This window comes from Rhinoraja longicauda, chromosome 24, assembly GCF_053455715.1.
Source record: "Rhinoraja longicauda isolate Sanriku21f chromosome 24, sRhiLon1.1, whole genome shotgun sequence".
Taxonomy (NCBI): Eukaryota; Metazoa; Chordata; class Chondrichthyes; order Rajiformes; family Arhynchobatidae; genus Rhinoraja; species Rhinoraja longicauda.
The window spans coordinates 1,112,352-1,138,895 of record NC_135976.1 but is presented as its reverse complement, the minus strand read 5'-3'; the positions used below and the strand labels follow the sequence as shown (position 1 = coordinate 1,138,895).

The 26,544-nt window shown below is 45.9% G+C and overlaps 1 protein-coding gene across 4 annotated transcripts in view; it reads left to right on the top strand.

Moving 5' to 3' along the window:
* Positions 1 to 720: 720 nt before the first annotated feature.
* The window catches only part of slc16a4 (solute carrier family 16 member 4), a 100,135-nt gene continuing 74,311 nt past the window's right edge, over positions 721 to 26,544 (top strand). The window contains exon 1 of one of the 4 annotated variants that reach the window (XM_078420526.1): positions 721 to 784. The gene's annotated coding sequence lies outside the window, so the exon portion shown is untranslated. Of the gene's footprint in view, positions 785 to 11,431; positions 11,796 to 26,544 lie in introns of those variants that run through there. The other 3 variants (XM_078420524.1, XM_078420523.1, XM_078420525.1) reach the window with 3 other exon arrangements.

Here is a 26,544-nt window from a genome sequence, read left to right as displayed (position 1 = left end):
CACATCACTCCTGCTGTCCAGCGACAATCAGGGATATGTTGCGCGCAAGGCTGACGCGGATGTCCTTGTAGAACTCAAGGATTGCAGAAGAATGTGGAATAAGTATTGGAGAAATATTGTGGAGCCCCACTATCAGTCAGACCCGAAACATCACCCATTCCTTCTCTCGAGATGCTGCCTGACCCGCTGAGTTACTCCAGTATTTTGTGTCTACCACTATCTTGGATTTGTTTCTAAGAGAAAACAACTCCATAATTCACATAGATTCATCTCCATGTTACCTGGGGCATTTTATTGCACACGGAATGTTCTGGCCCTGGAACAACATCTTTCTAAAACAATTCCTAAATAATGAATTGTACTGTATAAAGGGGTTTCTGAGAAACATAAGGGAGTGAATTTTCCTTTTCTGGGAATTTTGTGGTAGGGTAATAGCCCTTGTGATCTCTGAAGTAACTGTGCACAACCCATTAAAGACTATTCAAAGCTCAAAGCAAAATTTTCTTTATGACTTTGGGAATATATCATAAAAGTGATCAATGCTGGAAATGCTCCACTGACCGGCTGTGGAGTGAGCAAAATTATTTATAAATGGAAAAAAATTGGAATCCCCACCTGCCCAGACGTGGGTTCAGCGGGAGTGGGTGAGGGAAGGGATAGGCAGAAAACACGTGCCTGGTGACTAATGAAATATTTTACAGAGCTTGCCAGTCTTTGTTCTCCCAGAGAGACCAGCGTTCGACCTGTAATGTGGCGGTGGAGGTGATGAGGCCTTCAGGAAAAGGTAAGTACCTGGACAGCACATCTCCCCAACATCATCACCTGATCCTGTGCACAGATACCTGCCAGCTGAAGAACAGGGTTTGCACCACCCTCCCATCTCCACTAATCACTGGCCGGCTCTTCATTTTCTCTCTCACCCCACCTGATATCTCACCTGATTTCAACTTAGGCTGATAGTGAGAAAATACCTTACTTGTCAGATCCTGTATGTAGGTGTGGAATATTGAAAGCTATAATGGAAATTAAATAATTATGCAACATTTCTGAGAAATTGCCTTTGACAGGAAGATCTGAGAAGAGATACAAAACTATTTGCAGAATTAATGCTTAATAGATACAGCTTTATTACACACATAATGAAGAACACAATAATAGTTGTGAATAGACAATAATAGGGTCTCCTCCATTGTCAGAGTGAGGCCCAGGGCAAATTGGAGGGACAGCACCTCATATTTTGCTTGTGTAGTTTCACCCCAGCGGTATGAACATTGACTTCTCTAACTTCATGTAACCCTTGCTTTCCCTCTCTCTCCATCCCCTCCCCCTTCCCAGTTCTCCCACCAGTCTTACTGTCTCCGACTACATTTTATCTCTGTACCGCCCACGCCCCTGACATCAGTTTGAAGAAGGGTCTCGAGCCGAAACGTCACCCATTCCTTCTCTCCAGAGATGCTGCCTGACCTGCTGAGTCACTCCAACATTTTGTGTCGATCTTCGATTTAAACCGGCATCTGCAGTTCCTTCCTACACGCAATATTAGTAAGCATGAGCTGATGGGCCTGTTTCCAAGCTGTGTCTCTAAACTGAACTTAAATCTTCACTCTCTGGTAAACGTTTTAAGGGCGTGCATCTGCCAGCGAGTCACATATTGTTCCACAATACAGAGTAGATCAAGGAATCGTGTTGGAATCCTACTGAGGTCAATGGTCTTTTCTACAGCAACATAATGCATGCAGCAGGGCCCGACTAATCTATGCACTCTCCAAAAGCAACAGAAAGGTCATGTGTTATCACTGATAGTCTCTCCCTCACAGAAGCTGCTTCACCCGAGTGGATCAGACGGATAAATGAGGGCCACGATTGCAGCCAACAATTGAAAGCATTTTTGCAAGTGCTTGGTGAAAATCAAATCTTGCAGGAACCGCAGTAGCACAGTGGTAGAGCTGCTGCCTCACCATACCAGAGACCCAGGTTCGATCTTGACAATGTGTCCTGTCTGTACGGAGTTTGTACTTTCTCCCCGTGACCACATGGGTTTTCTCCGGGTGCTCCGGTTTCCTCCCACATTTCAAAGATGTGCAGGTTTGTAGGTTAATTGGCTTTTGTAAATTGTTACTAGTGTCCAGGATAGTGCTAGTGTACAGTGTGATTGTTGATGAGTGCAGACTTGGTGGGCCGAAAGGCCGTTTCCACGCTGTATCTCTAAAATTAACTTCCTTGATGGCTTTCTGTAATTATCCTTGAGCTTTTAAATGATCTCTGTATATAGATCTCGCTTTCTCTTTTGAAGAATACAGCTGATAGTTTTTCCGTGTTCAGAAATTACTGTTTCTATCCTCTTCATGTTTGAAGTGATGAACACACAGTTGCCTTTATTGCAATTCTTCCATGGTTTTGCTCACTTAATCTATTAATAGGACTTTGTTATTTAATGTTTCCATCTAACTGCTTACAATATAATATTGTCATCAACAAAGTTGGATATTTAACCTTCTGTCCCTCAAATATATTATTCATAACTCTGATGTGTCACATTGGAGAGGTGCTGGAACATTGTAGAACACAGAAGTACAGGTACATAGTTCCCTGAAATTGGAGTCATAGATAGAGCAGAGAGGTCTCGGAGTACAGGTACATAGTTCCCTGAAAGTAGCATCACACGTGGAGAGAGAGTGTTGTAGAGTAGAGGGATCTAGGAGTGGAGGTACATAGTTCCCTGAAAGTGGCGTTATAGATAGAGCAGATGGATCTAGGAGTACAGTTATATAGCTCCCTGAAAGTAGCATCCCATGTAGATAGAGAGTGTTGTCGAGTAGAGGGATCTAGGAGTGGAGGTACATAGTTCCTGGCAAGTGGACAGGCTGGTGAAAAATAATTTTGGCATCCTGACCTTCATCAGTCAGGGACTTGATATAGAAGTTTGGACGTCATGTTACAGTGTACAAGATGTTGGTGAGGCTGCACTTGTAGTATTGTGTTCAGTCTTGGTCATCCTGCTGTAGGAAAGATGCCACTCAGCTGGAAAAAGTGTGGAGAAGATTTATGAGGACCTTGCCTGGACTCAAGGGCCTGAGCTGTAGGGAGAGGTTGAGCAGGCTAGGACTTTATTCCTTGGAGCGCAAGAGTTACTGCATTCAAGTAGACATGAATGGTATGATGGGTCATCAGAGATGAGCAATGAATTCATGGTGGCACACTGGACAACATTTATCATCCAACTAACATAACTAACCAAATTTTGAATTATTTGGCTACAATAAGGCAGTTTGTGAGACCTTATGTTGCTTTTCCCACAAAGTGCTCACTGTAAAGGATTCTGAGCTTGTTACAGGCACTTCACAAATTGTTGCACAAAGATGAGTAATGAATTTCTACTGGCATACCGGGCAATATTTATCATTCAACCAACATAACCAACCAAATTAGGAATTAAGGCGGTTTGTGAGTCCTTCCTATGTTGCATTTCTTGCAGAAATGTTTACTGTGGAGCTTGTGGAAGGCATGTCACGAATTGTTTCACCAAGATTCAGACAATGTCTTAAATATCCGCAGGCCATGGTTAACTTTAGAAATAGACATCAGGTAACAGAATCCCTGAACAATTTTGCTGATCCTCCATCATCCTGTTGCCTCCCAACATTCATATTATGGTTCACATATGGTTATTAATTTATTATATTAAGAGTCACAGAGTCCTACAGCATGGAAACAGGCCGTTCGGCCTAATTTGCCCATGTCAACCAAGATGCCCCATCTGCACTAGTCCCACCTGCCTGTGTTTGGACCATATCCCTCTCAACCTTTCCTATCCATGTACCTGTCCAAGTGTCCTTTAAATCCTCTTATAGTACCTGCCTCAACGATCTCTTACAGCTGGTTCCATATAACCACCACCCTCTTTGTGAAAAAGTTGCTCCTCATCTTCCTATTAAATCTTTCCCCTCTCACCTTAAACTTGGTTCTTGATTCCTCTACTCTGGGTAAAAGACTGGCTGTGAGATATTTATCCATGTGTTATTATGTTAATGGGTTTGTTAAGCTGCAGCAAGTAAGAATTTAATTGTTCTGTTGTCAGTACATGTGACAATTAAACACTCGTGACCCTTGATGGCTCAAGTTCAGGCTGAATTTCCTGCCAATTGATGAAGGTTAACCTGCACAGAACTGAGATCACTGAGCAGCAACAACCTTCAAGAAAGACAAAGGGAGAAAACTAACAAGAATAATGTTACATTTCAATGGAATCGGAATGTTCCAGAAACAGAAACAATAATCGCTGAGGATGTCAATTCTGAACACAGGAGAGGACATGCCAGACATTTTCTGGATGGAAAACAAATATTGATGCAAGATTGTAAAGTGAATATCTCATGGAGAAACTACCTTTATTGGAATTAGGTACTGAATTACAAGACAGATACTAAGTAAGGAACAAATGAGATTTTAAATCCTGATCCACTCATTTCGTTATGTGAAGTGATTGGAGAATTTTCTATCAGATTACAAATGACCTCCACCTCTCAGGACAAATCATTGAGGCCAATGGAAAGATCTGCAAGCCAGAGATGGAGGCATCTTATCTTCCTCACAGAACAAGATGCTAAACACAATTAAGCCAGTTAATTTTATCAAGCGACAGAATAGGGAAACAAAGTGTAGGACAATCCTGAATGAACTTGGCAAACAAACTGGATTGTGAATACTATTCAAGCAAATATACCAATGTTGCATCTCAAGAGAAAGTGCAAGCAAGGCAAATGTTCAATGATGGGATTTAAGTTGTAGAGTGTCATGGAGCATGGAAACAGGCCCCTCGGCCCAACTTGTCCGTGCCGACCAACATGTACCATTCAAGCTAGTCCTATTTACACGCACATAGTCGACATATCCCTCGAAACCTTTCCTATCCATGTGCCTGTCTAAGTGTCTTATAGAATGGTGTTATAGAACTACCTTCCATACAGCTCGTTCCATACACCCACCACCCTCTGAGTGAAAAAAACTGCCCCTCGGGTTCCTATTAAAATTTTCGCTTCACCATAAATCTATGTCTTCGGGTTCTTGATTCCCCTACCCTTGGCAAAAGACTGCATTCATCCTATCAATTCCCTTCACAATTTTAAACACCTGTAAAATACCACCCCTCAGCCTCCTGTGCTCCAGGGAATAAAGTTATCTTTTGAAAGGGTCTGAGAATGGGGGAGAATCATCACTTTAAGAGCAAGACAATAAGGAGAAGAAATGTCATCAAACACAACGTTGAAGAATGAATCCAAAATCTGGGGCGTAATGGGTAATTGTGAATCGTTAAGCACATAACAACAGGTATAACAGAGCTTTATTTGTCGTTCGGTACCGAAGTACCGAACGAAACTACATAGCAGTCATAGAAAAAAAAAAAAGAACACAAGACACATAACCCCAACACAAACGTCCATCACAGTGACTCCAAACACCCCCTCACTGTGATGGAGGCAACAAAACTTCCACTCTCTTCCCCACGCCCACGGACAGACAGCTCGTCCCCGACCGACCCGCACAGTCCCCGCACCGGGCGCTGAAACGTCTCGCGGCCGAACCGGGCGATGAAAGGCCCGCGACCAAGCCTTGCGCAGCTAAGTCCCGTGGTCGAGCCGCACCGGGCGATGTTAAGCCCCGCAGCCGAGCCGCACCGGGCGATGTTAAGCCCCGCGGCCGAGCTGCACCGGGCGATGTTAAGTCCAGCGGCCAAGCCGCACCAGGATGTAAAGTCCAGCGGCCAAGCCGCACCGGGATGTAAAGTCCAGCGGCCAAGCCGCACCGGGATGTAAAGTCCAGCGGCCAAGCCGCACCGGGATGTAAAGTCCAGCGGCCAAGCCGCACCGGGATGTAAAGTCCAGCGGCCAAGCCGCACCGGGTGATGTAAAGTCCAGCGGCCAAGCCGCACCGGGTGATGTAAAGTCCAGCGGCCGAACCGCAGCGGTCGATGTTAGGCCCCGCAGCCGAGCCGCACCCCGCGCCGTGAGGAAGAGAAAAGTCCCCCCCACACCCACCCCCTCCCACACATACACAACCAAAAAAATATATATATAAACCATCCCAACACCGACACACAACAAAAAAAGACGGACAGACTGCTAGTCAGCCGCTGCCGTTAGGCGCCGCCACGATTGACGAGTGGACCAGGGAGTTACGGAGGGAACTTGCTTAAGCAGTCTGAGCACAACCAGAAACCTGGGAACCGTTCAGGTCTGTGGCCTCTGCAACTTTACATCCATTAAACAGTAATGGATTAGAGATCACAAGCACCACAAACCGAATGCATACTTGAATACATAATTAGTCCTCCTTGTGACTGCGAGGCGATGGGATTTATTCTGTCGACCAGTGGAGTAACGGGAGACTCAATGTGCTGCAGAAGTTATGCCAAGTGCCTGCTTGCTTCAGCTCTACAAATTGGAGAGACAATGTAGGGAGGAAAGCATTTATTTCTTGAATCCAGAATATCTTCAGTCAGACATGTAATACAAAATAAGGCTTGAACCTACTTAGTTTTTAGATTTGGTTCGTTTTTGCGGGTATTTTTGTGTGTTTTATTAATATTCAGCAAAACTGGGATTTTTATGTCATTTAAGAGAAACTTTAATTAAGAGATGCATCAAATCTTTGCTTTCTAAAGAGCAACAAAATTGAAATTAGTATTGATGACACGTCTTTTCAAAGTTACATTAACAATAAAATTTACAGCTGTCCACAAAGACACACCACCGGTATCCCGCGTTTACACCAAACAAGGAATTTCTCCACATGAGGATTTTGAAAGCCATGCACATAGTTCATAAAACAAAATCAATGAAAATATAAATCCGGCATGCTTTCCATTTATTTCCAGTAATCAGGTTTTCCTGGTAAAGAAAGAATAATTCATCAAATAATAAAGTGCTGGAGTAACTCAGCGGGTCAGGCAGCATCTGTGGAGAACATAGATAGGTGACGTTTCACAGAGTGCTGGAGTAACTCAGCGGGTCAGGCAGCATCTCTGGAGAAAGCAGACAGGTGACGTTTCGGGTCGAGACCTTTATTCCCATGATTCTGCATAGTCTTTGCGGCTTTTATTGTTTACAACCAAAATTCAAGCACTAAAATAAATAGTGTTCCTAGAATACTATGTGGATGTTGTCTATATGGACTTCAGTAAGGCATTTGACAAGGTTCCACATGGAAGGTTGATTAAGAAGGTTAAATCGTTGGGTATTAATAGTGAGGTTGCAAGATGGATTCAACAATGGCTGAATGGGAGATACCAGAGGGTAATGGTTGACAATTGTATGTCAGGTTGGAGGCCAGTGTCTAGTGGAGTGCCCCAAGGATCTGTGTTGGGTCCACTGTTGTTTGTCATTTACATTAATGATCTGGATGATGGTGTGGCAAATTGGATTAGTAAATATGCAGATGATAATAAGATAGGTGGAGTAGTTGATAGTGAGGTAGATTTTCAAAGTCTACAGAGAGACTTGGGCCTTTTGGAAGGGTGGGCTGAAAGATGGCAGATGGAGTTTAATGCTGATAAGTGTGAGGTGCTGCATTTTGGTAGGACAAATCAAAATAGGACGTACAGGGTAAATGGTAGGGAATTGAGGAATGCAGTGGAACAGAGGGATCTGGGAATAACTGTGCCTTGTTCCCTGAAGGTGGAATCTCATGTGGATAGGGTGGTGAAGAAGGCGTTTGGTATGCTTGCCTTTATAAATCAGAGCATCGAGTATAGAAGTTGGGATGTAATGTTGAAATTGTACAGGGCATTGGTGAGGCCGAATCTGGAGTATGGTGTGCAGTTCTGGTCGCCAAATTATAGGAAGGATGTCGACAAAATGGAGAGGGTACAGAGGAGATTTACTAGAATGTTGCCTGGGTTTCAGCACTTAGGCTACAGAGAGAGGTTGAATAGGTTGGGTCTTTATTCTTTGGAGCGTAGAAGGTTGAGGGGGGACTTGATAGAGGTTTTTAAAATTTTGAGAGGGACGGACAGAGTTGACGTGGGTAGGCTTTTCCCTTTGAGAGTGGGGAAGATTCCAACAAGGGGACATAGCTTCAGAATTGAGGGACAAAGGTTTAGGGGTAACATGAGGGGGAACTTCTTTACTCAGAGGGTTGTGGCTGTATGGAATGGGCTTCTGGTGGAAGTGGTGGAGGCTGGCTCGATTTTATTATTTAAGAGTAAATTGGATAGGTATATGGATAGGAGGGGATTGGAGGGTTATGGTCTGAGTGCAGGTAGATGAGACTAGGTCAGGGAGAATGGTCGGCGTGGACTGGTAGGGCCGGACAGGCCTGTTTCCATGCTGTAGTTGTTATATGTTATATATGTTATATGTTAATATTCATTCAAAGACAGGTAGGAAGAACGAAGCTGGTGTAAAACAAATGAAGAAGGACCTGACGTGATTCTGTGTTCAAAGGAAAATGAAAGTAAATGAAAAAACAGGTAAATCAGAGACATAGGGGGGTTTAACAAACAGGTTGGTTGTGTAATGTTGGAAATGGTTCCGTTTGATTTATAACAGTATAACAGTATAACAGAACTTTATTGTCATTCGGTATAAATACCGAACGAAATTTCAGCAGTCACAAGACACAGCAAAAAAGAAAAGAACACAGGACACACGACCCCAACACAAACATCCATCACAGTGACTCCAAACCCCCTCACTGTGATGGAGGCAACAAAACTTCCCCTCTCTTCCCCCCGCGCCCACGGACAGGTGTGCAGGATATTGGAATGGGGGAGTTGGATATTGACCAGCTAGATATGAGATCAATCAGATATTTTAGACTGGGTGAATTAGAGGGTGAATGTGCTGATAGATTTTGTGGATGGCATGTTTGAGAGGATATTTCCCATGTGGAGACCATTTGACCTATCGTGTCTGCCAGCATTCAGAACCTTTTTGGGGTGGCCCGGTGATTCACAGCACCGGGGACGATCCTGACCTCGGGCGCTGTCTGTTGTGGAGTTTGCACGTTCTCCCTGTGACCACTTGGGTCACCTCTGGGTGCTCCTGTTTCCTCCCAAAGACGTGCAGGTTTGCAGGTTAATTGGACTCTGCAAATTCCCATAGTGTGCAGGGAGTGGAATAACACAGAAACAGTGTGGATGGTATGGACACGGTGGGTCGAAGGGCCTGTTTCCATGCTGCATCTTTCAATCTTTCACACCTTCCCCACCATTTCCACCTGCCATTTATTGATGAGGGGGGGTGATATGCACGGAGTCAGCCAAGGCTCCTGCTGGTGAAGGCACCAAAGGGTTAACACATTTTTAATTGACATAGCAGGCTAAGCCAGTCTTTCTTATTTAGTTTATCTTTCGAGATACAACATGGAAATAGGTCCTTCAGCCCACCGAGTCCATGCCGGCACAGTGGCGCAGCAGTAGAGTTGCTGCCTGGCCGCGCCAGACACCCGGGTGCTGTCTGTACGGAGTTTGCACGTTCTCCCTGTGACCATGTGGGTTTGCTCCAGTGCTCCAGTTTCCTCCCACATCCCAAAGACGTGTGTATTCATAGGGTAATTGGCTTCTACACATTGTAAATTGTCCCTAGTGTGTAGGGTAGTGCTGGTGTATGGGATGATCGCGGGTCAGCACGGATTCAGTGGGTCGAAGGGCCTGTTTCCTCGCTGTATCTCTAAAGTCTAAATGGGCCAGAGCTGCAGTATGAACAGTACAACGAGTCAGCTCGGGTGCAAGAGGAAACCAATGTTCTGAAGAAAGGTCCCGACCCAAAACCTCATCTGTTGAGTCCCTTCACAGCCACAGGTGCTTCCTGACCTGAGATACCACAGCCACAGGTACTTCCTGACCTGAGTTTCAGCGTCTGCAGTTTCTTGTGTCGCAACCCAGTGATTCTGCTGGTGTGGCTAACATCAGGGTGTGTACTGGTGTCTCCGGCAGTAACACAGTCCATGTCACCTGTGAGAAGCTTCCACTAGTGTTGTTACTGTTGTTACGCATGTGTTGTTACTTGCGTTGTTACTGTCACGGGGGAACAACACTCCAACTTCGATGAGAATGGGGAACCATGCAATGGGTTAACATAGACCAAGCAAAGGCTACATAACCTATCCTGGAAGCTAGATGTGTAGGAAGGAACTGCAGATGCTGGTTTACACCGACGATGGACACAAAATGCTGGAGTAACTCAGCGGGACAGGCAGCATCTCTGGAGAGATGGGATGCGTGATGTTTCGGGTCGATGTCCTTTTTCAGACTTAGAGTCAGGGGAGAGGGAGACACAGAGATAAGGAATTGTAAGGTGTAAAATGAGACATCAAAGGGGATGCAGTTCAAGGAAAATGTAGAATAGATCATTGTTAGCTCGGAAAAGGTGACAACGAAGCATACAGAGATAATATTTAATCAGGGGAACAGTTAGCCTGGTTGGAGAACTAGGACGGCCGAGGGAGGGAGAGAGGGAAAGCAAAGGTTACTTGAAGTTAGAGAAGTCAATGTTCATACCGCTGGGATGTAAGCTGCCCAAGAGAAATATCAGGTGCTGTTCCTCCAATGTGCACTGGGCCTCACTCTGACAATGGAGGAGGCCCAAGACAGAACGACCAGTGTAGGAATGGGAGGGGGAGTTAAAGTGTTGATCGGGTAGGTTGAGGAAGCAGGGCATTCAGGGGAGGTGTGAGCGGGCAGTGAGGAGAGAGGCTAATGGTTGAGAGGTTCACAAATGGGACTGAGATACAGCAGCAGGCAGGAGATATAGTTTAGTGTAGTTTAGTTTACTGTCACGTGTACTGAGTGAGGTACAGTGAAAAGCTTTTGTTGCGTGCTAACCAGTCAGCAGAAAGACTACATGACTACAGTAGAACTGTCCATGGTATACAGATACATGATAAAGGAAATAATGTTTAGTGCAAAATAAAATCCAGATTAAAGATAGTCTTCAATGATGGTATTTCAGGACTGTGCTCCATTTGGTGAGAGAACACTTCAGTTGCCTGATAACAGCTGGGAAGAAAATGTCCCTGAATCTGGAGGTGTGCGTTTTCACACTTCTGGTCCTCTTGCCTGATGGGAGAGGGGAGAAGAGGGAGTGACCGAGGTGGGACTGTGTCTACAACCACCCCGCAGTTTGGAGGGAGAGATAGATCAGCCATGATTGAATGGCGTAGACTTGATGGGCCGAATGGCCTAATTCTGCTCCTATCACTTATGACCTGATGACCACCTGTCCTGTCTCTGCTTCCCTCGTTTGCACCAGGCCCCTCACTGAGAGAAGCACAAAGTGCTGGAGTAACTCAGGGGATGAACAGGGGAGAGGACTGAGAGAGTGAGGGGAGGGGAAGGAGAAGAATACGAGGGGGAGGTGCCGTGGAAAGGGGAAGGGCGAGCTGGTGCAGGGGCGGAGTTGTGCAAGGTGAGGCAGCGCTGGGTTTATGAAAACTTCCACCAATTTCAGCAAGTTGCAGTGTGGGTCGGTGATCGGTGGCCGGATAGTGCGTGGCCAGGCGGGCAGCAGGTGAGGTCTACCTGTCCGGGGTGAGAGGAGGCGGCGACACGGACTTCTCCCGCCAGCCACAAGTGCAGATGAGCTGGTGAGATTGTGGAGAGCGCCGGTCACTTGCCTATAAAGCCGTGCTTGTGGAGCCCAGCGCTTGAGACGGATTAAACGGAGCCGCTCGTCCACCCACCCAGCAGCGGCACTGGACACGGGTAGTGTAGCAACACCCGGCCCGGAGCCCAGCGGATGTGACTGGGGAACAGTGAATGCAGGCAGACAGGGTGAAGCGGTGCGCTGGCGAGGTGTGTGAGTACGGGGATGTGTCGGGGCGCGGGGTGGCGAGCGCGCAAATCGCGGGAGCACTTGTAATAATGTGTGTTGAAGTGAGTCCGGGAGATGCGGCACCTTGTGAGCAGGGAGCGGACAGCTGTCTTCATTGTCTTCACTGCTTCTCTACTGTCTTCACAGTGAGCAGGGAGCGGACGTTGCTTCTCTGCTGTCTTCACTAGACGCCGCGGTCTTCACTAGACGCCGCGGTCTTCACTAGACGCCGCGGTCTTCACTAGACGCCGCTGTCTTCACTAGACGCCGCTGTCTTCACTAGACGCCGCTGTCTTCACTAGACGCCGCGGTCTTCACTAGACGCCGCTGTCTTCACTAGACGCCGCGGTCTTCACTAGACGCCGCGGTCTTCACAGTGAGCAGGTAGCGGACGATGCTTCTCTGCTGTCTTCAGGACCTCCCGTCCAGCACGGGTTTACGAACCAAAACTGAGGCTGTTTCATTTGACATTTGTGCCTGCAGTCGGGGGCTGTAGCCGGTGGTGTGGGAGTGCAGGGGGTGTCGGGGACAAGCTCGGTGAATCGCCTTGCTTCGGCTTCTCCGGAGAGGATGACAGCGCCCGACACACACCGGCCAACACGTCCGCTAACCCCGGCCCGACCGGCAGCAAATCTTCAGTCCCTCCCTCGCCACTGCCCCTCTCCCGCGGCCACTCATCCACCCTGCGGCCACTCGGCCCAGCGCCCGTCACTACCCCCCATCCACCCTGCGGCCACTCGGCCCAGCGCCCGTCACTACCCCCCATCCACCCTGCGGCCACTCGGCCCATCGCCCGTCACTACCCCATCCACCCTGCGGCCACTCGGCCCATCGCCCACCACTACCCCCCCATCCACCCTGTGGCCACTTGTCTTCTCTCCCCGGCCGCTGGCAGACGGAGCAGGGAGGGGAGGCGAGGCGAGGGGAGGCGGCGGTCGCTGCAGCCACACTGACCGTCAGACTGCGCTCCCCTCCCGGAGAGGGGTCACCACACAACCCGTGGGGTTCACATTCACAATTTAAGACAACTAATAAATAAAGCCATCACAGAAAAAAAGCCCTCGACAGATATAAGGAACTGCAGATACTAGTTTGCCAAAAAAGACACAATGTGCTGGAGTAACTTTGTGCTGCGGGCCGGACAGCATCTGTGGGGAACACGGATTGTCTGAGGAAGGGGCTCAACCCATGCCTTCTCTCCACAGATGCTGCCTGTCCCGCTGAGTTACTCCAGTATTTGTAGGAATGAACTGCAATTGCTGGTTTAAATCAAAGATTGACACAAAATGCTGTTGTAACTCAGTGGGTCAGGCAGCATCTCTGGAGAGAAGGACTGGGTGACGTTTCGGGTCGAGACCCTTCTTCGGACTGATGTCGGGGGAGTGGTAGGTACAGAGATAACATGTAGTCGGAGACAGTAAGACTGGTGGGAGAACCGGGAAGGGGAGGAATGGAGAGAGAGGGAAAGCAAGGGCTACTTGAAGTTAGAGAAGTCAATGTTCATACCGCTGCCCAAGTGAAATATGAGGTGCTGTTCCTCCAATTTGCGCTGGGCCTCACTCTGACAATGGAGGAAGCCCAGGACAGAAAGGTCAGTGTGAGAATGCGAGGGGGAGTTAAATTATTGAGAAATCGGGAGATCAGGTAGGTTTAGGCGGGCTGAGCGGAGGTGTTCAGTGAAACGATCGCCGAGCCTGCGCTTGGTCTCGCCGATATACAGGAGTTCACACCTGGAACAGCGGTTACAGTAGATGAGGTTGGAGGTGGTGCAAGTGAACCCCTGCCTCACCTGGGAAGATTGTTGGGGTCCTTGGATGGAGTCATATGAGGAAAGATTGAAAAAACTAGGCTTGTATTCACTGGAGTTGAGAAGGATGAGAGGGGACCTTATAGAGACATATAAAATTATAAAATGACTGGACAAGCTAGATGCAGGAACAATGTTCTCAATGTTGGGCGACTCCAGAACCAGGGGCCACAGTCTTAGAATAAAGGGAAGGCTATTTAAAACTGAGGTGAGAAGAAACTTTTTTCACCCAGAGAGTTGTGAATTTGTGGAATTCTCTGCCACAGAGGGCAGTGGAAGCCAAATCACTGGATGGATTTAAAAGAGAGTTAGATAGAGCTCTAGGGGCTGGTGGAATCAAGGGATATGGGGAGAAGGCAGGCATGAGTTATTGATTGTGGATGATCAGCCATGATCACAATGAATGGCGGTGCTGGCTCGAAGGGCTGAATGGCCTCCTCCTGCACCTATTTTCTATGTTTCTATGAGTCGAGGGGGGAGGTAAAGGGACCGATGTTGCTTCTCCTGCGGTTGCAGGGGAAAGTACCTGGGGAGGGGGTGGTTTGGGTGGGAAGGGACGAGTTGACCAGGGAATTGTGGAGGGAACGGTCTCTGCGGAAAGCAGAAATGGGAAGATGTCACCTGTAGTGGGATCCCGTTGGAGGTGACGGAAATGTTGGAGTATTACTCCAGCATGTTGTGTCTACCTTCGATTTAAACCAGCACCTGCAGTTCTTTCCTACACATGGATCGGCAAAGTTTCGGATTGAAAAAACACTTCATTTGAAATGTTCAGGCTGGAAATACAGGTCCCTGTGACAAACTTGTTGAAAGGGCTTCGCTATTAAAAAATATAAAAACATAACCGTACAGTACAGGACGGCCGCTTTTCCCCACAATGTCCTTGCACAGGTTAAACTGATCTCCACTGATGATCCATCTTCATGTGCCTATCCAAAAGCTTCTTCAACAACACTGTGGTACCTGGCTCCTCCACTACCACCCCAGGCAGCGTGACCCAGGCACTGACTGTACATCTCGCTTAAAACCTTTCTCCTCTCACCTGAAAGCCACTAGGATATGATACTACCACTCTGGGGGGGATATTTCGGAAGGAGAAGTGGACATGTATCCTGGATCGACACAAAGTGCTGGAGTATCTCAGTGGGTCAGGCAGCGTCTCTGGAGAACTGGAATAGGTGACGTTGGATAAATCAGCATCTGCAGTTCCTTCCTGCACTTTATGTATCGTGAGTCAGGTAGCATGTGCCCGGTTGTGTGCTATATAGCTCCGCGGCTCTAACTAAAGTTGAGATGGATTTTAAGTGAAGATGGATCAAGAGTTGACTGCCTCACCCTAATTGTCAAACCTGTTGAGAGTCGCGACCACACCTATGCAATTTCGCAGAATGATATGTCTGTTTTGAAACTGATAAATGGCAGATTCATCAGAGTTATTTTAGTCTGAGGTGTTGAGATTGGATGTTTCTTACAGGAGGGAGAACGCTGAGATTTACCGAGACTGTGGAATTTATAACAATGAGATGCAATCTATTCAGGATGAACTCAAAAAGCCAATGGAAGAATCGTGATAGATGTCTGTGGGAAACACATTGACTACTGTGGGAGAATGGCGAACCAGGGCTCACGGTTTAAAACGACAGACTCACCTATTTTAGGTAGAGATCAGGCAACATGTTTTGTCCCGGGATAAGGGTGGTGCAGTGGTAGAGTTGCTGCCTTGCAGCGCCAGAGACCCGGGTTCGATCCTGACTACAGATCCTATCTGTACAGAGTTTGTACTGTGACTGCGTGGGTTTTCTCTGGGTGCTCCAGTTTCTCTGGGTGCTCCAGTTTACAGGTTAATTCAGTAAATTATAAATTGTCCCTGGTGTGTAGGGTAGTGCTCGTGTACGGGGTGATCGCTGCTCAGCACGGATTCGGTGGGCTGAAGGGCCTGTTTCTGGCTGTATCTCTACTCTAAGGTGGTGAACCTTTTGGATGTTTCTTACAGGGTGTGGAGGCAGAGTATTTTTACGGTCGAGTTCGATAGATTCTTGATAAGCAAGGGGTTTGACAGGTTAAACCCTTTGGTGGAAAGGTGGAATTGATTAGATCAGCGGTGACTTTATTAAATGGTTCAGGGAACGACATGCCAGTGAGTCTGACATTGGAGGTGGGCAAGTTGTTGGAGGGGATTCTGAGGGACAGGATCTACCAGGATTTGGAAATGCTTGGTCCGATTATGGCTTTGTGTGTTGGAAATCATGTCCCATAAATCATTCGAAGAGGTCACCAAGAGCAGTGCTGTGAACATTGTAAATAAGATCATTGGGTATTTTTAAAGTGGACATTGGCATATTCTTGATTTAGTAAGGATGTCAAAAGTTACGGGGAGAAGGCAGGAGAACAGTGTTGAGAGGGAAAGATAGATCAGCCATGATTGCTGAATGGCCTAATTCTGCTCCTATGACTTATGGACATGAACTACTATTTGGTGTGTACATCAATGGTTTGGATGGCAATGCACTTAACATTATTAGTAAGTCTGCAGATGACACTGAAATTGGTGGTAAAGTGGACAATGACGAAGGATATCTAAGCTTACAAAAAGATCTAGATCTGTTGGGAAAGTGGGGCAAGGCATGACAAATGGAATTTAGGTCATTAGCAATATGAGTGAAATGAACTTTCTGTCTTTTTCCCAGGTTAGAGTATTTAGAATCTCGAGAGTAAAGGTTTATAGTGAGAGGAGAGAGATTTAACAGGGACCTCAGGAGCAACTTTTCCACTCAGAGGGTAGTCAGTATCTAGAATGAACTGCCAGAGGAAACTATAACAGTGGATACAATCATGGCTATTAAAAGACATTTAGAAACATGGATAAGAAGGATTGAGAGGAATGTGGGCGAAAATCATGGTCTCGAATAATATGCCAATTTGGTCATCAGGAAGAAGGTGGACTGGAGGGCCTGTTTCCGTGTTGTACAGTTCCATGATTCTATGGCTCGACGGGCCAAGAGGCCTAGTGCCGGTAGGTGTTGCAAGGTTGTCTTCTACTGCAGGAGTCAGGAAGCATAGAGTCAGGATAATGAGGCAGCCATTTAAGACTGAGATAAAAGAAATATTCCTCACATAGATATTAGTCAATCTTTACCTGAGAAGGTGGTGGGTTCTCAGTTGTGGCAGAAAATCAGGATGGCGATGGAGAGATTTTTATTCTCTAAATGATTCTGGAGATTATTTGGAAAAGTGGTGTACATTTGGCCATGATCTGATCGAATGGTCAAAAGACCTGAAGCATAATGTAGCTCACAGGTACTCCTGGATCTTATGTCCTTATTGTTTCTAATCTCTTTTTATCTTCATCCTCGCCTAATTTACTAATCTGCCGGAACACCAGCAACTCTGAAAGAAGCCTAGTCTTCCTGAGGCTAATCTTTTGAACACATTGATCAAATAGATTGCAAGTGCAATGTGATCATCTCTCAGCAACAGGAGGAGAATGTAAAGATGTTTCAAGGAGATCCAGACAAGCTGAACATTGTCTGACAGACAAGGGCTCCGTACCACAACTAGAGAGCAGGCCTCAACTGCTATCTATGTCATTGGTCACCCTTGGACTATCCTTGATTGGACTTTACTGCCTTTACCTTGCACTAAACGTTATTCCCTTATCGTGTATCTTTACACTATAAATGGCTCAATTGTAATCATGTATTGTCTTTCTGCTGACTGGTTAGCATGCAACAAAAGCTTTTCATTGTACCTTGGTACACGTGACAATAGACTAAACTGAACTGAAAGAGAGGGCGAACACAACAAATGTAATGTGTTGTGAAAAACATGAAGTCCTGCACATGAGTGCACGCAAACAGGAAAACAGAGTGTTTTGTAAATGGCGAGAGATTGGGTAAATCTGATGTTTAATAGTGCACAAGTCACTGAAATCTGACAGACAACTGCTGCTACATTTGGGAAGGCAAATGGTATGTTACCCTTTCCAACAGGAAAGATATCTTACTGCAAATGATATGGGGCTGCACCTGGAGTATTGTGTGCGGTCTTGGTGTCCTAGTCTAAAAAAGCATACACTTGCCAAGGTGGGTATGTAGCACAGATTTACCTGACCACTTCCAGAGATACCATGCTTGTCATAACGGGAGAGATTGATGGATGGCGTCTGGATTTCATAAAGTGTTGAAGAGCATTGGAGGTTGAGGGGAGACCTGACAGAAGCATATACAATTATGAGAGGCGTAGATAGGGTAGACAGTCAGCACCTTATTCCCAGGGTGGAAATGTCCAGTACTAGAGGGCACAGCTATAAGGTGAGAGGGGGACAGTTTAGTGGAGATGTGTGGGGCAGGTGTTTTTACATAGTGAATGGTGGGCACCTGGAATGCATTGCCTGGCATTTAAGAGGCTTTTATCTTGGCACATGGAGATGCAGGGAATGAATATTGATCATGTGCAGGCAGATGAGATGAGTTTAACTTGCCATCATTGGCACGAACATTATGGGCCGAAGGACCTTTCCTGTGTTACAATATTTCATGTTCTTATGTGGTAATGAAAGGAGATCTCATTGAAATGTACACACAAACCTTGAAAGCTGGACACAGGGACAATATTTCCCTGTCTAAGGAGTCACAAATGGAGGCTCGAGTCTGAGTGAGGACTGAGATAAAGAGAATTCTCTTCATTTGCGGAGTGGTGAATTTTTGAATTTCTCTACCCCAGAGGGTTGTAGAAACACCAGTCACTGAGTTCATTGAAAACAGATCATTTAGTCCTTGCTAAAGGAACACAATGGCAGCAACCAGAAATGGGCTGACAAAGACAGGAACATGAGTGTATGTGGTATATATATATATGTGAGTGTATATAACAAAAATATCTTGGAGGTCTTCACAGAAGCATTACATGTAGGTGTCCAAAATGGTGCCAAACTACTGAAGGAATGGTTAGGGCAGATGCCCACATACTTTGTTAAAGACATATATTTTAAGGAGATTTTTAAGATGGAAAGTGAGAGAGGGGCACAGTGGCGTAGTGGTAGAGTTGCTGCCTTGCAGCGCCAGAGACCCGGGTTCGATCCTGGCTACGAATGGTGCCTGTGCGGAGTTTGTACATCTGTGACTGCATGGGTTTTCTCCGGGTGCTCCGGTTTCCTCCCACATCCCAAAGACGTGCATGTTTGTAGGATAATTGGCTTCAGTAAAAATTGTAAATTGTTCTAGTGCTAGTGTATGGGGTGATCGCTGGTCGGCGTGGACTCAGTGGGCTGATGGGCCTGTTTCTACGCTGCATCTCTAAAGTCTAAAGGGATACGGGCAGATTTATATAGAAAGGAAATTCCAGAGCTTTGGGTTTTGGAAGCTGAAGGAACAGCTAACAAAGGGTGATTACATTTAGGAAGATTGAAAAGGCCAGCATTAGACTTATGTAGATAACTAAGCGGGTTAGGCCAGAGGAGATTACCGAGAAGTGATTACAACGTACTTACAATCGATTTGACCAATGTTTTGAAAGATTAATGTCAGGAAGATGACAGTCTTCATTGTGAGTTGCTGGTCTTCCAGCAGCAATTGTCATTTGCTGCATCATCTGTGATCAGTCTGTCGAGCACAAAACCTTGTGCTTGTGTGTGGATGGATGGAAGCACCGATCCCTGCACCCCTTCTATTCAAGGGGCCACTCCAGCAGCAGGCAGCTGAGGCTCTGTCACCCTCTGCACCTGGATGAAGGTCCAGGGAGGGACAGAGCCTTGGGGTCCTCCTCTGCCAGGTGTTGAGCTCGAGACGCAAGAAATTAGCCAAATGGCCAGAGGCATCAGGTTGACTCCTCTCCCCTTATGTAACACTCATTGCAGATCAGCCCTGGTCTGACCACTGTGCAGTTGAAGGAATCTCCTCAGTGCTTCAGCCACCTTGACTAACATGTAACATCAGATTCTGGAATCACTCAGCAGGCCCAGTATCTGTGGAAGGAGAAACAAAATTTTCCGTCTTTTGATCTTCATTTGCTGTGTGACCTACATTCTATCAATCACCCCAAACATTCTTCATTCTCAAGATAGACACAAAGTGTCTTCTCTGCCACAGAAGGCAGTGGAGGCCAATTCACTGGATGTTTTCAAGAGAGAGTTAGATTTAGCTCTTTGGGCTCAAGGGATATGGGGAGAAAGCAGGAACGGGGTACTGATTCAGCCATGATCATATTAAATGGCAGTGCTAACTCGATGGACCGAATGGCCTACCCCAGCACCTATTTTCTATGTTTCGATGTAACTCAATGGGTCAGGCAGCATCTCTGGAGAAAATGGATGTGACGTTTTGGGTCTGGATCCTTCTTCAGACTTGCTCCTCCTTGCTGTCCACTCCACTGATATACAGTGGCCACACTGTTTACTGCGTCTCTCCCCTGCACCCCTCTGACAAATTTCCCAATTCCACCAAGAAAGAGAAGGGCAGCAGCTGCATTGGACCGCCACATCTGCACGCCGGGCCGCCACATCTGCAAGACCAGCACATCTGCAGGGCCACCACATCTGCAGTTTCTCCTCCAGGTCACCCACCATTCACACTTGGAAATACATTGTTGCTCCTTCACTGTTGCCTGGTTGAAATGCTAAAAGTACCTTCGCCATCAGCATTGTGTGAGTCCCTACACCAGAAGGTCGGCAGTGTTGTTGAAGAAAATGGTTCACCTTCACTTTCACTAGGACAATCACAAATGGGCAACAAAGTCAGTCATGCAGTGCCCAGATCCCAATATATAAATAATCGACCATTTTTGGTATATTGGAAAGAGACTAAGAGATCTGCGAAACTCCATACTGGCACATATTGTTTACGACAATGAGTTGGGAGATGAGAGGGCTGGTGAACATTGACCCTGTTTGATCCCTAACACAATATATGCTCAGTCCACAAGATAAGCAAAACAATATTATCATGTTAATGAGCAATAGGTCAGGGCCAGACTGGTGATATAGTCCATGTCTGTGTCAGAACGTCTGCGGGAGGCAATGCACAGTAGTCACAGTCAATACCAAGCCATGGGCACCATCTGTGACGGTGAACGTCAGTGTGCTACATTCTGGGCATCGGGGGATCAGTTTAATGCTTCTTTGTACCGAGGTACAGTGATTACCGAGGTACAGTGTAATTACCGAGGTACAGTAATTACCGAGGTACAGTGTAATTACCGAGGTACAGTAATTACCGAGGTACAGTGTAATTACCGAGGTACAGTAATTACCGAGGTACAGTAATTACCGAGGTACAGTGATTACCGAGGTACAGTGTAATTACCGAGGTACAGTGTAATTACCGAGGTACAGTGTAATTACCGAGGTACAGTAATTACTGAGGTACAGTAATTACCGAGGTACAGTGATTACCGGGGTACAGTGTAATTACCGAGGTACAGTAATTACTGAGGTACAGTGTAATTACCAAGGTACAGTAATTACTGAGGTACAGTGTAATTACCAAGGTACAGTAATTACTGAGGTGCAGTGTAATTACCGAGATACAGTAATTACCGGGGTACAGTGTAATTACCGAGGTACAGTGTAATTACCGAGGTACAGTGATTACTGAGGTATAGTGTAATTACCGAGGTACAGTGTAATTACCGAGGTACAGTGATTACCGGGGTGCAGTGTAATTACCGAGATACAGTGTAATTACCGAGGTACAGTGATTACCGGGGTACAGTGTAATTACCGAGGAACAGTAATTACCGGGGGTACAGTGTAATTACCGAGATACAGTGTAATTACCGAGGTACAGTGATTACCGGGGTACAGTGTAATTACCGAAGTACAGTAATTACCGGGGTACAGTAATTACCGAGGTACAGTAATTACCGAGGTACAGTGATTACCGAGATACAGTGTGATTACCGAGATACAGTGTAATTACCGAGGTACAGTAATTACTGAGGTATAGTGTAATTACCGAGGTACAGTGATTACCGAGGTACAGTGTAATTACCGAGGTACAGTGTAATTACCGAGGTACAGTGTAATTACCGAGGTACAGTGAAATTACCGAGATACAGTGTAATTACCGAGGTACAGTAATTACCGAGGTACAGTGATTACCGAGGTACAGTGAAATTACCGAGGTACAGTAATTACTGAGGTGCAGTGTAATTTCCGAGGTACAGTGTAATTACCGAGGTACAGTGTGATTACTGAGGTACAGTGTGATTACTGAGGTACAGTGTGATTACCAAGGTACAGTAATTAACGGGGTACAGTGTAATTACCGAGGTACAGTGTAATTACCGAGGTACAGTGTAATTACCGAGGTACAGTGTAATTACCGAGGTACAGTGTAATTACCGAGGTACAGTGTGATTACCAAGGTACAGTGATTACCAGGGTACAGTGAAATTACCGAGGTACAGTGTAATTACTGAGGTACAGTGTAATTCTTTTTTTTTGCATACAGTTCAGTAAATTATTACCATACATTAATACAATCCTAGATCAAGTGCAAAGTTGATGGACACTGTGCACTGAGACCATGAGCAAGAGTTGCCAGGTTTTTGGTGCCATTTTCAAAGTCCATAAAGGCCTGTTGCAGCCATTGCCTCCATCTGGCCATCCAGTGAACCGCCATGTCTCTCCTCGCCCGGCTTCCCCTCGTTCAGCCTTTGTGCTCTGGGGGGGGCTCCCGCAGCCGAACCTGAGGGCATGGACCTTCTTCTTACCGGCCCTTTGTCCTTGTGTCTGTCATTGCCAACCCTCCTCCCTCCTCTCCGGTTCTCTGGTCCTCAGGGACGAGCATTGCTGAGCTCGGCCGCTTCCCTCCCATCTTTGGACGGGTTTCCCGGTTCCACAGTGGGCGAGCCAGGCTTGCTGCCCGGGTAAGCCGGCCGTCGTGCATTGTGGAGTGCTGGGGAAGATGGTCATTCTGTCCCACTGTAGATAACATCAGGGATTGCTTGGGACATATCCCTGTGGACGCCACAGGCCATTATGGGGATTGAGTGAAACATTACAAGCAGCGTCAGGGATTGCAAGAGCAAGGCAGCGTGTTACGCTACAGCGAGCTTCAGGAGTTGCGTGAGCCGGTCTGTGTATCAGAGTTTAGCTTATCTCTGGGATAAACCAGTCTGTTACACAATGGTCAGTGTGAAACACTGCATGAGAAAATCTGTGCATCAGATGTTGGCAACCTGAGGGAATATATGAATGAGTCGATGCGTTACACTATAGGCAAAGTCTAACCACAACTTCCTTGTTTCATTGTCACATGCTTTCAATTTAAGTTAATGAGCATCTTTAGCCAAAGATATATCTTTTCAATGTGTCGGTTGTGACACTGGTTCCAACACAATCCTGACATTCTCCATGTTTCTGACATTCTGTCCAGATCAAAGAACAAATATTTTTTTGGCAATCAACATACATTCAATTTCCAAAAGACATTCAGTGCCTTAAAGGGTTAATCCATGTTTTTTCATTGCAGTGACTTTTTTTTAACAGCTGATGTGATGCTTAGCTTGAACATTCTCCCTTTTGATGTAATACATTAGCATACATTAGTAAATCAAGAAGTTAAATTTGCATGGCTGTGTCGTTTCAACATCAATTCTTTGGAAAAAATGATAGCAAGATACTCTCTATGCAAATTCATGGCATCAAAATTAAGCCTAGTTGACTTTACACATCCTATCAAGACTTCAGATAGACACAAGGCTGGAATAACTCAGCGGGCAGGCAGCATCTCTGGAGACAAGGAATGGGTGATGTTTTGGGTCAAGACGCTTCTTCACACCCCACAGATGAGCGCCAGGCTACTATCAAGGATGTTTTCAAGAGAGAGTTAGATTTGCTCTTGCGGCTAACGGAGTTAAGGGATATGGGGTAAAGCAGGAACGGGGTACTGATTTTGGATGATCAGCTATGATCATATTGAATGGCGGTGCTGGCTCGAAGGACTGCACCTATTTTCTATGTTTCTATTATCCCAGGCAGTGACTAAGACATATAGAGCATGGTTTGGATACAAAGAGGAGCTCCCTCAACACTGCCCCATCAAACCAAAGGCTGACACCTGCACACACAAGTACCCAGAATATACCATGCAATCTCTTCCACTATCCAATATCAGTCGTACTTCAATTGGTGCTGTACTTGCGTTGGTGCCAACAGTAAGTTTGACTCACTCAACAATACAGTGCATTCAGAAAGTATTCACACCCCTTCACTTTTTCCACATTTTGCTAGCTTACAGCCTTATTTTAAAATGGATTAAATTCATATTGTCATCGTCAATCCACACACAATACCCCATAATAAAAAAGTGAAAACAGGTGTTTAGAAATTTTTGCAAAGTAATTGAGAAGAAATAACTGAAATATTACATTTACATAAGTATTCAGACCCTTTACTCAGTACCTTGTTGAGGCACCTTTAGCAGCGATTGTTCATCCTGTTTCCATTGATGATCCTTGAGATGTTTCTACAACTTGATTGGAGTTCCCCAGTGGTAAATTAAATTGATTGGACATGATTTGGAAAGGCATACACCTGTCTATAAGGTCCCACAGTTGACAGTGCATGTCAGAGCAAAAACCAGGCCATGAAGATGTAGGAATTGTCCGCAGACCTACGAGACAGGATTGTGTCGAGACACAGATCTGGGGAAGGGTATAAAACAATTTCTGCAGCATTGCAGGTCCCGAAGAGCACAGTGGCCTCCGTCATTCTTAAATGGAAGAACTTTGGAACCACCAGAACTCTTCAAGGAGCTGGCCACCCGGCCAAACTGAGCAATCGGGGGAGAAGGGCTTGGTCAGGGAGGTGACCAAGAACCCAATGATCACTCTGACAGAGCTCCAGAGTTCCTCTGTGAAGATGGGAGAACCTTCCAGAAGGACAACTATATCTGCAACACTCCACCAACCAGGCCTTTATGGTAGAGTGGACAGACGGAAGCCACTACTCAGTAAAAGGCACATGACAGCCCGCTTGGAGTTTGCCAAAAGGCACCTAAAGGACTCTCAGACCATGAGAAACAAGATTCTCTGGTCTGATGAAACCAAGATTGAACTCTTTGGCCTGAATGCCAAGCGGCACCTCTCATCACTTGGCCAATATCATACCTATGGTGAAGCATGGTGGTGGCAGCATCATGCTGTGGGGATGTTTTTTAGCAGCAGGAAGTGGGAGACTAGTCAGGATCAAGGGAAAGATGAACGGAACAAAGTACAGAGAGATCCTTGATGAAAACCTGCTCCAGAGTGTTCTGGGCCTCAGACTGGGGCGGAGGTTCACCTTCCAACAGGACAACGACCCTAAGCACACAGCCAAGACAATGAAGGAGTGGCTTCATGACAAGTCTGTGAATGTCCTTGAGTGGCCCAGCCAGAGCCCGGACTTGAACCCGATCGAACATCTCTGGAGGGACCTGAAAATAGCTGGGCATCGACGTTCCCCATCCAACATGACAGAGCTTGAGAGGATCTGCAGAGAAGAATGGGAGAAATTACCCAAATACAGGCGTGCCAAGCTTGTCGTGTCATACCCAAGAAGACTTGAGGCTGTAATCGCTGCTAAAGGTGCCTCAACAAAGTACTGAGTAAAGGGTCTGAATACTTATGTAAATGTGATATTTTAGTTATTTATTTGTAATTACTTTGCAAACATTTCTAAACACCTGTTTTCACTTTTTTATTGGCTGTAGATTGATGATAAAAAAAAGAATCTAATCAATTTTAAAATAAAGCTGTGACGTGGCAAAATGTGGAAAAAGTGAAGGGGTCTGAATACTTTATGAATGCACTGTATTTCTCATAAAACTGTTCTGTTCTGGAAGGAAGAATTAGTGGTATATATGTTTGGGAAGTCAGAAGGAGAGCAGTTTGCTGATGGATACCCAGGCTCTCATCTCACCTGTCGACACAAAACGACAGAATTTACAGCCATTCCACTGAACCAGCAAGATTAGTTTGAATTTGTTCATGACAGTTGGGAAATGTTTTAATTCAAATAATTAAATAAATCTTAATTATAAGCCCATCTCCTCTGGTGTGGACTGTTCATGGCTGTTCTTATTCCCTGAATAATTCATTTCATTTCCTTTGACCCTCATAGTGGATAGATTTTAGCCATAGCAGTAATTGAATTGATTCCATCTACACCTCATGCTGCCTGAGGAAAGCTGCCAACAGTCAACGATCTGTCCACCCTGGTCATTCCTCCTTCCCTCTGCTCTCGTTAGGCAGAAGATGCAGAAGCTTAAAAGTGCATACCACCACACTTAGGAACAGCTTCTTCCCCTGTTATTAGGCTTCTGAACCATCCTTCCCATGAGCTAGGGTACTGATCAATTCACCTCCAACCCATTGCGGACATTAGACTTTGTCTATGGAACTGATGCGCAACTATGCTGAGAACTATATTCCGCACTCTGTAACTTCCCCTTTGCTCTACCTATTGTACTGGAGTTTGACGATTGTATGTATGTATAGTATTATCTGATCTGATTGGATAAAGCTTTTGACAGTTCTTCAGTAAACATGACAATATTAATAACCCCAAACCTGAACATCTTTGTCTTTGCCCAAACATCCCAGCTTTGCATTTCCTCATTCGCCATTTTATGTCGGTCAGTCACATTCTGGATTTATTCACAAAATGCTGGAGTAACTCAGCGGGTCAGGCAGCATCTCGGGAGAGAAGGAATGGGTGACGTTTCGGGTCGAGACCCTTCTTCAGACTGATGTCAGGGGAGGGGAGGGTCACCCATTCCTTCTCTCCCGAGATACTGCCTGACTCGCTGAGTTACTCCAGCATTTTGTGACTACCTTCGATTTAAACCACCATCTGCTGTTTTTTCCTACTCTTCTGGATGTTGAATTGATACCATTGAGCTACCCTGTAAGATGGCTTCTGATTATTTCATTGTTTACATTATTTTG